General features: G+C 40.0%; 1 pseudogene; it reads left to right on the top strand.

The window, feature by feature from the left end:
* The first annotated feature begins 514 nt into the window (after positions 1–514).
* LOC104673647 lies at positions 515–1520 on the top strand (annotated as a pseudogene).
* Positions 1521–14565: the final 13045 nt, after the last annotated feature.

Raw genomic sequence — 14565 nt, 5'->3', positions numbered from 1 at the left:
GCATTATTATAAATGCAATTATGAGGTGTACATAATTATATTCTGAAATTATGAAACATCTTAATGAGATGTATTATTTTTACATAACATAAATTGATAATGGCAAATTGATATAAGATCAAATAAGAATTTGAAATTATACTAAGGAGCTTACACAGCATGGCCGGTGACATTAGCTAGCGCTCGCTCTACTCTCTCTAACGGGAAAGCAGCAGAGTACAAGAGACTGAACTGGGTCTGCCTCTATTTCCAAAAGACTCACGTTCAACTTTTGCTCACACAAAGCTGGGAAATTTTTATTAGTCCTTTAAAAAAAAGTTAATATAAAATTATAGCAAAAAAAAAAAAAGGAACCTGAACTTTAGTAAAACAGCTGGAACAATACGCAGCGGCAGCGCGGCAGCGGCACAGCGGCACAGCGGCAGCGCGGCAGCGGCACAGCGGCGGCGGCACCAGAAGCGGTTTAATTTAGTTGATTTTCTGTGGTTGTTGGTTGTTCACTAATCTCACGGTGATGGAAGCTGCACATTTTTTCGAAGGGACCAAGAAGCTGCCCGAGGTTTGGTTCTCCCGGCAGCAGCCCGATGCGAACCAAGAATCTGGGGATCCTCGCACTTTCACAAGATCTGAGTCGGACATACTTTTGAAGGATGTGCAATGTTCAATCATAAGTGTGACAAAAACTGACAAGCAGGAAGCTTATGTACTCAGTAAGAGTAGCATGTTTGTCTCCAAGAGGCGTTTCATTCTGAAGATATGTGGTACCACCCTCTTGCTGAAAGCACTGGTTCCCCTGTTGAAACTTGCTAGGGATTACAGTGGGTTTGCCTCAATTCAAAGCTTCTTTTATTCTCATAAGAATTTCATGAAGTCTTATCACAAAGTGCACCCACACCAGAATTTCCAGGAAGAAATAGAGTTTCTTAATGCAATTTTCCCAAATGGAACAGCATATTGTATGGAACGTATGAATTCTGTCTGTTGGTACTTACATACTCTGAATTTCCCAGAGAGTTGGGTAATCAGTCAGCCAGATCAAATCTCGGAAATTCTGATGAGTGAGCTTGACCCAGCAGTTATGGACCACTTCTACATGAAAGATGGTGTTACTGCAAAGGAGGTCACTCGTGAGAGTGAAATTCGTGACCTGATACTGGCTTCTGTCATTGATGCCACAATGTTCAATCTTTGTGGGTATTCAATGAATGGGATGAAATCGGATGGAACCTATTGGACTATTCACATCAACTCCAGAAACAGAATTTTCTTATGTTAGCTTTGAAACACACTCAAGTCAGACCTCCTAGGAAGACCTGGTCAGGAAAGTTGTAGAAGTCTTCAAGCCAGGAGAATTTGTGACGACCTTGTTTGGTAATCAGAGTTCTAAATGTCGCACAGAGCTTGCTTCGCCCCAGAAGATAGAAGGTTTTAAGCATCTTGATTGCCAGAGTGCTATGTTCAATGATTACAATTGTGTTTTTGTCAGTTTTGCTAAGAAGCAGCAACAACATCAGAGTTGATTAAGAAAAAAGAAGAAAAAATGCAAAAAGAGAACACATGTAGAAGGTGGTGGATGCTTTCTAGATGTCGATGCTGGGGGCAAGTGCTTTCCATAACCACCACTCTGCAGGTGCAGAAAGCCCTCGATGTAATTACAGCATAATCATTTTGAATTGTATGCATTATTATATCAAGGAGTTAGATATCTTGCATGAATGCTGTCTTCGGAGTTTAGGTATTCTCTGCTACTCTTGCTGTGAAATTGAGGTGCATGTAGAAAAAACCTTTTACTATAGGAAACTTTACAACACTTGTGAAAGCAACTCAATTTGGTTTATGCACAGTGTAATATTTCTCCAAGTATCACCCAAAATTCCCCACAGACAAGGCTTTCATCCTCATTAGGTGTTGGCCTCAGCCTAATCCTCTGGGACTGTTCTATTAAATTGCTGCCATGATTTTACATCCAGTTTCCTCCACTTTCTAGAACACATTCTTTACTAATGTTATTGAAATCAATTTCTACTTCATACAGATGTTTTTTGAAACAGCGATTAAAGTTTTTCTTCCATGAGTTGAGAAATGATTAAGAAAATGATTCCAGTTACACATTTTGCATATTTACTATTTTAACATTATTGGACCCTGCATTTGTAGTCCTTTGATGTCTTCCCTCTTCCTGGTGTCTCCCCCAGGACCCCAAATAAAGCAATACACTGTTAACACTGTGGGTTTATGTACTAATTCTATACCCCAGATGGAGAATGGGGGAGATAGTCCCTGGGCTTAATATTCTTTAAAGGGCATGGCAATTTAGCCTCCTTTTTATTGTAATGTGCTCTTTTGGGAAAAAGTTGATTAGCAGGGAAGACTCAGAGTTGTAGATTGAGATTAGGATGTACTAGCTGAACTGTGGAAAACATATACAATTCTCTGTTCCTCAGTAAATGAGATTAGCATCTAATGAGTAGCACACCTTTACTAACTTACTAGGTAGTAGTATAAAATGATTTTTATTTAGTTAATTGCCAGAGAGATTTAGCGTAATTTTGCTCTTGAGTCAGTAAATCAAGTCAGCTGGGATCATTCACCATAACTTTTCCTTTAGCAGCCATTTCCACTAGTTTCCACTAAGTAGTGTTCTATAAACTTTGATCCAAAGCAGCATCAATGTCTTTTCCATCTTGTGACTTGAAGTTCTGAGACTGTGATGCATGTGAGTGTTCTGACTTCATCTGTTCCTCTAAGGTGTTTCCCTCACCATGGCATTCATAGGATGAAATGAATGACTGCCCAGAATGAAAATTTGTCCACATTATTCAGATAAACATCATGAAGCAGAAGACATGAATAAATAAGTAGAACATAAATAAAATTGCAAAATACTCAATGGGAAATGACTAGTAATATAGGCTTTCAAGAGTTGGTACCTTTTAGCTATATTTGCAGATAATCTGGGATTTTAAGGAACTGAGAAAACAGCAAAGTTGACTAAATTTTATGTTTCTTGTCCTCTAAATATTTTGATAGTTTCTGGATTGATGCAGTGATGTTTCTGTTCCTTCCATATTTGTAAATGAAACATCTTTTTTAAGTGTTTCTAAACCTAAAATCTACTTGGTTTGAAATCAAGTGGTTGGAACACTGCTTAACTTTTATTTGAAGCATGTTGTTGACTGAAAGTTTCATTAAGAAAGTTTTCAATCGGCCGGGCGCGGTGGCTCAAGCCTGTAATCCCAGCACTTTGGGAGGCCAAGACGGGCGGATCACGAGGTCAGGAGATCAAAACCATCCTGGCTAACCCCGTCTCTACTAAAAAAATACAAAAAACTAGCTGGGCGGGGTGGTGGGTGCCTGTAGTCCCAGCTACTCAGGAGGGTGAGGCAGGAGAATGGCGTGAACCCAGGAGGCGGAGCTTGCAGTGAGCTGAGATCCGGCCACTGCACTCCAGCCTGGGCGACAGAGCAAGACTCCCTCTCAAAAAAAAAAAAAAAAAGAAAGTTTTCGATCAGTTTGATTCTGTAATGAGCACAGCACCTAATATTTTGAAGAGCTCTGTTTTTAGGACCAATGCTTAAGGTGGACTTTGTTCGTAAACAATATCCCAATAGATTTGTTGACTTGAGGTCTGTTCTTTTTCCCTAATAGAATTAAGAATTCTAATGTTGAAAAACTGCACAAATTTGGGACAAAGCCTAGAAAACAGAAATGTAGATTGAATCATAATCTAAATCATGGTATGATAGAAGAGGGAATGTTTTGGTTCCATAATTTCTCCTTTCACTGGTGTTGGACTTAAATCAGTTGAAATGTATTTCTACACCACAATTTATCCTTCAATAAAAGTTTGTCTATTGACATTCAGAAACTTTTCTGTTGTCCTGTTTTTTAAAATAGTCTGCTTGACCAAATACTATATATCTGAAGTTTAAAATCAATATAACAATGTGTATTTGTGAGTTTGGAGTTAGAGAAAAGTTTAAAGTGTTAGGTCCCAACCTTTATTATAGACTAGATTTTTAAAACATTGGTTGAGGATGATCAAACTATGAATTTCCTTATTTCATTCATGGTTATTTCTGTTAAGCAGGAAAAATTTATAAGCTTGATCATTTTCTTTATTTTTTTAACTTAGGGTCTCGTTCCGTTGTCCAGGCGGGAGTGCAGTGGTTGTTCACAGGTGCGATCATAGCATACTGCTTCCTTGAACTCCTAGGCTCAAGCAGTCCTGCTGCAGCTTCCCAGGTAGCTGGGACTGCAGGCTTCTGCCATCACGCTTAGCTTTGTCGTTTTCTTTATTTGGCAACATTTTAGTTCTACAGTCAAATGTGCAATAAGCTGAAAATCTTATGAAAATGTATTTTCTGATCTTTCTCAGAATATGCTTCAGTTAGAAAATATTTCCTCAATTGTCATTAAAACAGATAGTGTTCCTAGCAAAGCAAAATATTACACATCTGTGCAATATGTAATTCACAAGATTCATTTGCCACAAACAGGTGAGTGAATTTGGGGGTTCATTAGTAAGCAGTCATCAAGCTTCCATCATAGACACATAAGTGGAAATGTGATATTATTTTATTCTCTTGGATGGATAATTGTGATGGATTTGATGGGTTCCAGGCCTCAGGCTTTACAATCTCATCCACTTTGCCCTTCCTCTTGTCATAATGGAAGAGGTGCTGCTAGTTTGGATTCCATCCTTTCCTCCTTTCAGAGACTATCCTGTGATTTCCTAAAACATTTCCATTAGTTTGTTTCAATTTTCTGATTTTCTTCCCTTAGGGCCCTCCACAGGCCTCTGTGCTAGTGCCTTGAATGATGGCAAGTGTCCAAAAATTTTTTCTTTTCTTTTTGAGACATTCTTGCTCTGTCACCCAGGCTGGAGTACAGTGGCACGATCTCAGCTCATTGCAACCTCCGCCTCCCAGGTTCAAGTGATTCTCGTGCCTCAGTCACCCAAGTAACTGGGACTACAGGGATGCGCCACCACACTCGGCTAATTTTTGTAGTTTTAGTAGAGACAGAGTTTCACCATGTTGGCTAGGCTGGTCTTGTCTCCTGACCTTGAGCGGTCCAACTACCTTTGCCTCCCAGAGTGTTGGAATTACAAGCATGAGCCACCGTGCCTGGTCAAGTGTCCAAATTCTTATTCCAAAACTGAACTTTGGGCTGGGCGCCATGGCTCACACCTGCAATCTGAAAAGTTTGGGAGGCTGAGGTGGGAGGATTGCTTGGGCCCAGGAGTTTGAGGCCAGCCTGGGCAACATGGCAGGCCCCTGTCTCTACAATAAATAAAAGTAGGTTGAGGCTGCAGTGATGTGTGTTCACACGGCTGTACTCCAGTCTGAGGAAAAGTGAAACCCTGTCTTAAAACAAAAATCATGACTTGTGCAATAGCCACCGTTTTCCTGGATTCTCAACAGAATCCTATGGTGAAATTTGAAACACAAAGCTTGAGGTATGTGACTTCAAGATAGTAAGAAAACCATCAAACATTGGGAGGCCGAGACGGGCGGATCACGAGGTCAGGAGATCGAGACCATCCTGGCTAACACGGTGAAACCCCGTCTCTACTAAAAATACAAAAACTAGCCGGGCGAGGTGGCGGGCGCCTGTGGTCCCAGCTACTCGGGAGGCTGAGGCAGGAGAATGGCGTAAACCCGGGAGGCGGAGCTTGCAGTGAGCTGAGATCTGGCCACTGCACTCCAGTCCGGGCGACAGAGCGAGACTCCGCCTCAAAAAAAAAAAAAAAAAAAAAGAAAACCATCAAACAGACTTGTCAAGGGATGTCTGATAAATTGTTGGATATTTGGCCTAGGGACCCAGACGATTGATTTTAGATTTATAAACATCTTAATATGGAGGTTTTTCGTTTTGTTTTGTTTTTAGATGGAGTCTCACTCTGTTGCCAGGCTGCAGTGCAGTGGCACAATCCTGGCTCGCTGTAGCCTCCACCTTCTGGGTTCAGGTGGTTCTCCTGCCTCAGCCTCCTGGGTGGCTGGGATTGCAGGTGCGCGCCACCATGCCCAGCCAATTTTTTGTATTTTTAGTAGAGACGGGGTTTCGCCATGTTGGCCAGGCTGGTCTTGGGCTCCCGACCTTGAGTGGTCTGCCTGCCTCGGCCTCCTACAGTGCAGGGATTGCAGGCATAAGCCACCGCACCCAGTCTTAATATGGAGAATTTTCAAACATATAAAGTAAACAAAATGATACACTAAACATTTATATACAAGTTCCAACACCACCATTCTAGTTAGGCATATCTGTCTAGTGACTACAGGCCCTTTTTAGATAAAATTTATTTAAATTGAAATACATAAATCTGATGGGGCATGGTGGCTCACGCCTGTGATCCCAGCACTTTGGGAGGCCGGGGTGGGTGGATCACCTGGGGTCAGGAGTTCGAGACCAGCCTGGCTAGCGTGGTGAAGCCCCGTCTCTGCTGGAAGTATGGAAATTGGCCGGGAATGGTGGCGCATGCCTGTGGTCCCAGCTGCTCAGGAGGCTCAGGCAAAGGAATTGCTTGGGCCGGGGAGGCGGAGGTTGCGGTGAGTCGAGATTGCCACTGCACTCCAGCTTGGGAGGCAGAGTGAGACTTCATGTCACTAAATATATATATATACATAAATCTAAGCTATAATTTTGGTAAATTGTTCTCCTTTGCCCACACCTTACCAGGACAAAAGGAGCTCACTTATCTATACCCAGGCAATTAAGCAATCTCCACCACCACCACACTCAAATGTTTTCATCATAGACTAGGGTTCATTTTTATTTCCTTCCCTGGAACTTTGTAATTCTTTCAGCATAAACATTGTTGAGGTTCAACAGTCCTTATTGCTGAGTAGGACTCTATTGTATAAATATATTGTAATTTGTTCATCTGTTTTTCTGTTGTTGAACATTTTATTGGTTTCTAGATTTTGGTAAGTGTTATTAAACTGCTATGAACATTTGCACAAAAGTATTGTGACTTCTTTGCGTGTAGTGGTATCTTGTGGTTTCAGTCTGCATTTCTCTGACTAATGAACATGTTCTCATGTGTTTATTGGTCATTAATATGTCTTTGAGTTTGAGTGTGTATTTTTTAATTAGGTTGGTTTTTGCTACCAAGTTATAGGAACTGTTATGTATTTTGATTAAAATTCCTTGTCAGTTATTTTGCAAATATTTTCCAAAAAAAAAGAAATTATACTAAGGAATGAAACAAATGGGAAATATTTAATGTGGGTGTTTTTTGCTCCCTGTCTTTACACAAAGACAGAAAGCTATAAAATTTATCCTATAAGGTAGATAGATGTTCCTGTTCCCAATACCCTGACCAAGATAACCAAAAGTATTTTAGAATAATCTCACTTGTGAATACAAAACTATGTGATTAATAACAACGTCAGTAAGTAGAATTTAATGATACATTAAAATAATAATATAAAAGCATAAAGGGTTTATCCCAAGTATAGAAGTGATCAATATTAAGAAAAACATTAATATATTACTATAGCTTATAGTACATCTCTGAACAATGAGTCTATAAATCAGTAAATGAGTAGATATTAAAGGGTGTTTTATCAAGTCAATCCATTATTATTTTAAAGTCTTATAAAGACATGTAAGAGAATACTTCCTTAATATTATCAAGAGTATATTCTAAGCTATTGATAATAATTGACATTATGCTCCAAGGAGAAATAAGCCCTCTAAGGATTTCTCTTCAAGCAAAGCACATAACAAAAGTCCCCTGTCTACCTTTTTAGTTAATTCACTGAAAGTTATGAGAACCGGCTTTGTGTATCTTGGCTATCAAGGAGGTTGGAGACTCAACTTTCATCTGAAAGAACTCTAAGTATCTGATATAATTTGAATGTTTGTCCCCTCCAAATTTCATATCGAAATATGATCCCCAATGTTAGACGTGTGTGGTCCTGGGATGGATCCCTGTGAATGACTTGGTGCCTGCCCCAAGGTAATGAGTGAGTTCTTGCTCTGTTAGTTCACTGAAGAGCTGGTTATTTATTTATTTATTTATCTATCTATCTACCTATCTATTTTGAGACCGATTCTCGCTGTGTCACCCAGGCAGGAGTGCAGTGGCATGATCTCAGCTCACTGCAACCTCCACTTTCTGGGTTCGAGCAATTCACCCGCCTCAGTCTTATGAGTAGCTGGGGCTACAGGTGCCCGCCACCATGCATGGCTAATTTTTTATATTTTTAGTAGAGATGGGGTTTCACTGGATTAGCCAGGATCATTTCAATCGCCTGACCTTGTGATCCACCTGCCTCAGCCTCCCAAAGTGCAGGGATTACAGGTGTGAAGAACTGGTTGTTTAAAGGATCCTGGCACCTCCTCCTCTCTCTCTTGCTTCCTGTCTCTCCACGTGATACACGGGCTCCCCATTCACCTTCTGCCATGATTGGAAGCTTCCTGAGTTCCAACCTTTGCTGTCTCACTCTTATAAGCCACCTGTCCTAAATCCCTTCTCTCTCAGGGTGTACTGGCTATTCTGGACCTAACTTTTAGAATAGTCTTTCTCCTTTGCAATAAATTGCCCTATGGTGTAACTCCTTTGTTTGGTATTGCTTGTTTAAAGTTTTAAAAACTAAGACATCAAAAACTGAGGTCTCATAACAGCCATCAACACTATCATGCTTTGCTTTGTATTCTTTATTATCACCATTTTCTTCTTTGATATGTCAATATTCACATTTTAAACACAGCCAACTGGTACTGAAGTCTACTATATAACATTGTTAAACCGAAAATTTAAATGATCACAAAATTATTTGTCATAAAAGCATGCATATTTCTCAACTTTCAGCTTTGTCACACTTGGTATCCAAATTTTTAAAAAATTCCTGACACAGTCAAATACGTTTATCAAATTTAACTTTTTATTTAATGATTTAGATGCAATTGCACAATGATTTATAGTCAAGTTTATTGTTATATTTACTTTTGGCTAAATTTGGCTTTCCAGACTAAGGAAAAACTAAAGCACATTTTCAAAAGTTTGAAGGACTGATGTTTACTGGCATCAATTGCTCTGTAGTAACATAAATAAATCAAACCTCATCTTTTTATCAATAGTATTTTAATAGTTATATGTCTGAGCACAAGCATCAAGGACAGGACACTAAATAATGTTAAGTGCGTATTTAAACTGATAAAGTAGAAAGTGATCATCAGAGTCTAATAAAAATGATGGATGCAGCAACATAACATTTGACCAAACCATTCAGGGTATGCTTGACAAACAAGAAAGTTGCATAGGATCTGCACTTCACTACTAACATGAAGTGTTTCTGTGTGTGTGTGTGTGTGTGTGTGTGTGTGTGTGTGTGTGTGTGTGTAACTTTAGCCTTTTTTCTCACCTTACAACCACCACATTCACATTCACAGAATAAGAAAAAATAACTCCTTTTCCTAGAAGGCAGTGATTCATCTTTTATTTTATTACATCTGTTCCACATTGCTGTGTGAATGCTGTTGAAGTGAACCCTCTTTCGCCAGAAGACTATCTAGATGAGTTTGAATAGATTGACTCTGGAGAGAACCAGCTCAGCACAATCACTTGAACTGTCCCTTTGATTTTCAGGCAGTTAAAATGCCTTTGAAGAGTGAAGATAAAGTGACTGCTGATTAAGCAGAGAGTTTTACATGGAAACTAGTTTGTCAATTGTTTATGGACTACAACTTTAAAAATGTAAAATGTGTAACATAAATACTGCACAACAAAGTAGGATAGAAATGATGGATTTGGTCACAAAGGGCAACCAAAACTTTATTACAGCAGTATAGAAAAATATACATCTATGGTCAGAGGAAGGTAACTTGAAGGATTTGAGACATGTTCTCTAGGAATCTAAAATTATTTTTAATTATGTTTTTGATAAAAATGTTTTTTAAGCATTTTTAATTTTCAAAAAATATAAATGCATGTTTTGTCAGTTTAGCTTTTCTGAAGAATTTAAATAGAATGGAGTAAAATAATACATATAAAAACAACTTTTCTGGTAATAGATCAGTTTAATTTTCAGACTAAAAAAGTTAAATTTTACAAATCTTAAGCTGATTAATTTGATCAGAAGCGATTTTTTCTTACAAGTGGGAGAAATGACAAAGATGCAGCTTTCATGTTGAGTGGGAAAGGAGAATATTACCAGAAGCTAGATAATTGTTTCACTAATCAGTGTTGATTTGCATTACTATTTTGCATAATCACTCAAATTATGGTAATAATAAATAGCGGCCTTGATCCAAAATTGTAGAGAAACGTATTTTTTTCAATCAGCCAAAATATTTACCAAAAGAAGGGATAGAAATAAAGGCATTTAACAGTTATAATTTATATAAAAAATAAAAATACTTCTAGAAATGAAAAAGGGGAGAAAAAAGAGATATAAAAACAAAAGAAAAGGAAGAAAGTGCTCACAATAGCTGAGGTATTGAATCAACCAAATGTCCATCAACAGGTGAATGAATAAAGAAAATGTTGTATATTTATGTAATTGAATGCTATCTGACACTTAAAATGAAGAAAGTCTTGTTATTTGCAACAACATGGATGAACCTGGAGGACATTATGCTAAGTAAAATACGCTGGCACAGAAAAAAAAATACCACATGATTTCATTTCTATGTAGAGTGTAAAAGAAAATTCAAACTCATAGAAGCAGATGGTAGAATGATTTGGTGGGGGGGCTAGGAGTGGAGGACATGTTGGTCAAAAGTAATCAGGGATTTTTTTACATCACTTACCTTAACAAATAAGTTATTCTTCTCTCAGTTTGAAGGGACTTGAATCATATCCTGAAGAATTGAATCATACCCTGAAGGATCAAAACTGAAGGAATAATATATTTGTTAAAGCAATGCAGGTTGCATGCTAAAATGAGCAGAGCAGTAGGTCATCTGTAGATCGCAAGACCCTGATCTGAGAATGGGAAAACTCAGAGAGGTCCTTTGACAGTGTCTGGCCAAATAAGTGAGGACTGTATCAAAATCCCTGTGGCAGCACCATCCATGTTAACTGGGTTGTTTGGCCAAAGGGATCTTTGAAAGCAAATAGTTATTGAGTGTCAGGATGTAATGGTATACAGAAAAAGGCATCCTTTAGATCTAATACTGAGAACCATTTAGTTCCCTTAGGTATAGGGATTAGGTACCACTGCATGGATTGGAACTACAGCTTCATTAATGAGGCAAGGTGCTTCATTCCCTCTAGGTTTTTGCACTCCAATATTGGGGCATTGCAGGAGCTGTTACAGGGTTTGAGGTGGCCCCACATTTTCTGTTTATTATTAATGGCTTCTGGCCATTTCTTAGCCTCTGGCTTTAGGGGCCATTGTCTGTGTTAGAAAAAGAAGTGGGATCCTTAAGATGAATCCAGACTGGCCAAACAGTTATAGCTTGACCAATTCTTCCTTGAGTTGCCCACACTTCTAGATTAATATTAGCTTCCACCAGGAGGAGACAAAGAATTTGTCCTGGAGCTATAAAGATACTGGCCCCCATGTGAGCTAAAATGTCTCTACTTCATAAAGGAATAGGACTTTCAGCCATGATTAAAAAGGCACGTGTAAATAATAGGCCCCCCAAACTACAGCTACAAGGACAGAGGAGGCCTGGACTAGAGAGGAGAAGAGAAAGATTACCTCCAGTGTCTATGAGGTCCACCCTCCTTTCTTCAGTTTCTCTAATCACCTGGGGTTCCTATGCAGTAATTGCATTTTGAGCCACTGGAGCCAGGAATTTGAGCCCCAGGACCTGTCAGTCCTGCTGGACTACTGTGAGACTGGTTCTGAATCCGGTGACCTCCATTTCTGGGGGCAGTCCAGTCTCCAGTGATTCCCACCACAGGCCGCACAAGGTCAAGGTGGCTTCTTGCTGCCTGGGCACTCCTTCCTAAAGTGCTCTGAGTTGCCACACCGGTAGCAACTAGTAAATGCACCTTGGGGATCCTGGACTTTGCAAGTCTGCAATGCAGCTATGTCCTTCTCTTGTGCTTTCTCTTTCTTTTGAGCCTCTTCCCTGTCCCTATTATAAAAGGCTGAGGTGGCTATCCTCAGGAGGTTTTCCAAGGTGCTATCTGGTCCTACAGCTTGTTTTTGCAGTTTTCTTCTAATATTAGGAACTGCCTGTGTAATAAACTTGCCCTTTAGGATGAGGATGAGCTGTCTCTCAACTGAATTAGGGGAGAAGGAGGTATGTTTTATTAGTGCCCCTCTCCGCCTTTCCATAAAGCTTGAGGGATTCTCATCTGGCTTTTGGTGTATCATGAACAGTTTAGAGTAATTCAGAAGTTTGGCCCTAGTTCTTTGTAGGCCCTCCAATACGCACATTACAAAATGTTTTCTTTTCCATTCATCTATGGAGTCATTGGAGTTTCAGTCAGGGTTGTAAAGAGGTACTGCCTCTCTTCCTATTGGAAATTATGGTTCCCGTAACTCTTCCCCTTTTCTCTTTTTCTTTTTGGACTACTACAGGAGACATATTGCTCATCTCCAAAATTCTCTTCTACCTGCAGAGCTGTCTATTTTTCAGCGGTGGCTAGGGTTTTGGCTTAGGAGCAGCATAACATCCCTTCATGAGCGGTCATACACCTGAGTTAAATTTTGGAAAGCTTCTGTAAACTTATCGGGGTCATCAGAAAATTGGCCTAAGGTCCTGGTCCTGCAATGTGAAAGGAGCTTGAATCCTAGTGGCATCACCTCCATTGGGCATTTTCTGTAAGGATAAGATTGAAGCTGGGGGATTGGGGAGTTTTGGAAATGGTGAAGCTGAAGGAGCTGATGGCATGGTTGGAGGGGGCCCAAAATGAGGAGAACAAGAAGGGCCCAGACACTCGATAGCTGCCTCAGATGATTCCCCTGGAGGTTTATTCTCTAGTTTTGGGGAATCACTTTTTGAGGCCTGCCTGATATGACTGCTAAAAGAGCTGAGTTGATTGTTCAATGTTTGCAAAGGTCTAGGTTGTCTTGCAGGGAAAAGAACACCTGTACATAGGGACCTCAGACCATTTCCCCTCCCATCTACAGGAAAGATCTAATTGTTAAGTGGATTTAAAACCAAGGCTTCCCTCCATGGGCCAGGCTAGTTCAAGATGGTAAGAAGGCCAAGCCCTTGCACAAAAGAAAATTTGCTGTTTTTTTTTTTTTTAACAACAACAACAAAAAAAAAAACTCTTGGGGTCAAAGGCATCCCAATGCTTCAGAATGCATTCCAGAGTAGTGCAGGTCGAGGATGATCTGTTACCCATCTAGAAAGATAAGTGAGAAAAAGTCTTCTTTTTAGTCTCCTTTCTTTTCTTTGGAATGCCCCAGGGTGGAGGGGAAGACAGTGGGGTGTCCCACAAACTGTTTGTCCTCCTTGGTCCCCTGAGCCACAGCACTTGTTAAAGGTGTCACCCATGGATGCAGGTGTGACACTCAGCCATGGATCCAAAGGAACTAAGCAATGGAGTCAGTCATGCTTACCCATGCAGCTCTAGACCTTTACTGGGGATTTGCCTTTGACTTCCTTGGTTTATGTGATCTGCGTGGCTTCCCAACAGATAAATCTCAGGAAAGACTATGTACCAGTTGTATCTGGGCAAGGCTTCTTTAATGGAGGAAATGTACTGGATTGAACTCTATATTCTGCTATTATGGCCTGGACTAATATATTATTCTTATAAATAAATGCAGTGACTCTAGTTAACTTCTGGACATAAAATCCCCTTACCATTTAAGTGTGTATATATATATATATATATTTTTTTTTTTTTTAGTTGGAGTCTCACTCTGTTGCCCAGGCTGGAGTGCAGTGGCACGATCTCGCCTCACTGCAAGCTCCTCCTCCCGGGTTCATCCCATTCTTCTGCCTCAGCCTCCCAAGTAGCTGGGAGTACAGGCGCCTGCCACCATGCCCATCTAATTTTTTTTTTTTTTTTTTTTTTTTTTTTTTTTTTTTTTAGTAGAGACTGAGTTTCACCATGTTAGCCAGGAAAGTCTCAATCTCCTGATCTCGTGATCCGCCCGCCTCAGCCTCCCAAAGTGATGGGATTACAGGCGTAAGCCACCCACCGCACCCGGCCTTAAGTACAATTTTTATTGGAGGAAGAATAGATGACTTAAAAGAACGTAGGGACCAAATGGTAGTTTTCCTGCTGATGGGAAAGTATTGAGACTAAAATTTGGTTTTGGAGGACATTTTCCTCCTCGTTGTTGAGGTTTCCCATTCATAGAAGAAGCATAAAATTTGGTCTCTAGTAGAGGGGTTCAAAAATTGGGAGAATTGGGAAACTAGATTATTTTAACAAAGGGACGGTAACAAGGTGCCTCATGAAGAGGATTCCTATTCCACTAGGTGGCACTGTTGACCTTGAAATACCATGGGCTCTTCAGATGCTCACTGGGTAGGAAAAGAAGACCCTCTGTTCCTAGAAAAATCACAAAAATGGCAATCCCTTGAGTTATGTTCCCAGTTACTATGGCATTTCCTGATCTTGCCTAACAGAACTATTTCCCTGAACTGTGAAAATTCCTGCAGCATTATATACAGAGACTGGTTAGGAGACACGGT

This window comes from Rhinopithecus roxellana, chromosome 6, assembly GCF_007565055.1.
Source record: "Rhinopithecus roxellana isolate Shanxi Qingling chromosome 6, ASM756505v1, whole genome shotgun sequence".
Taxonomy (NCBI): Eukaryota; Metazoa; Chordata; class Mammalia; order Primates; family Cercopithecidae; genus Rhinopithecus; species Rhinopithecus roxellana.
The sequence above is the reverse complement of the archived record's forward strand: the minus strand, read 5'-3'. Positions and strand labels throughout refer to the sequence as shown.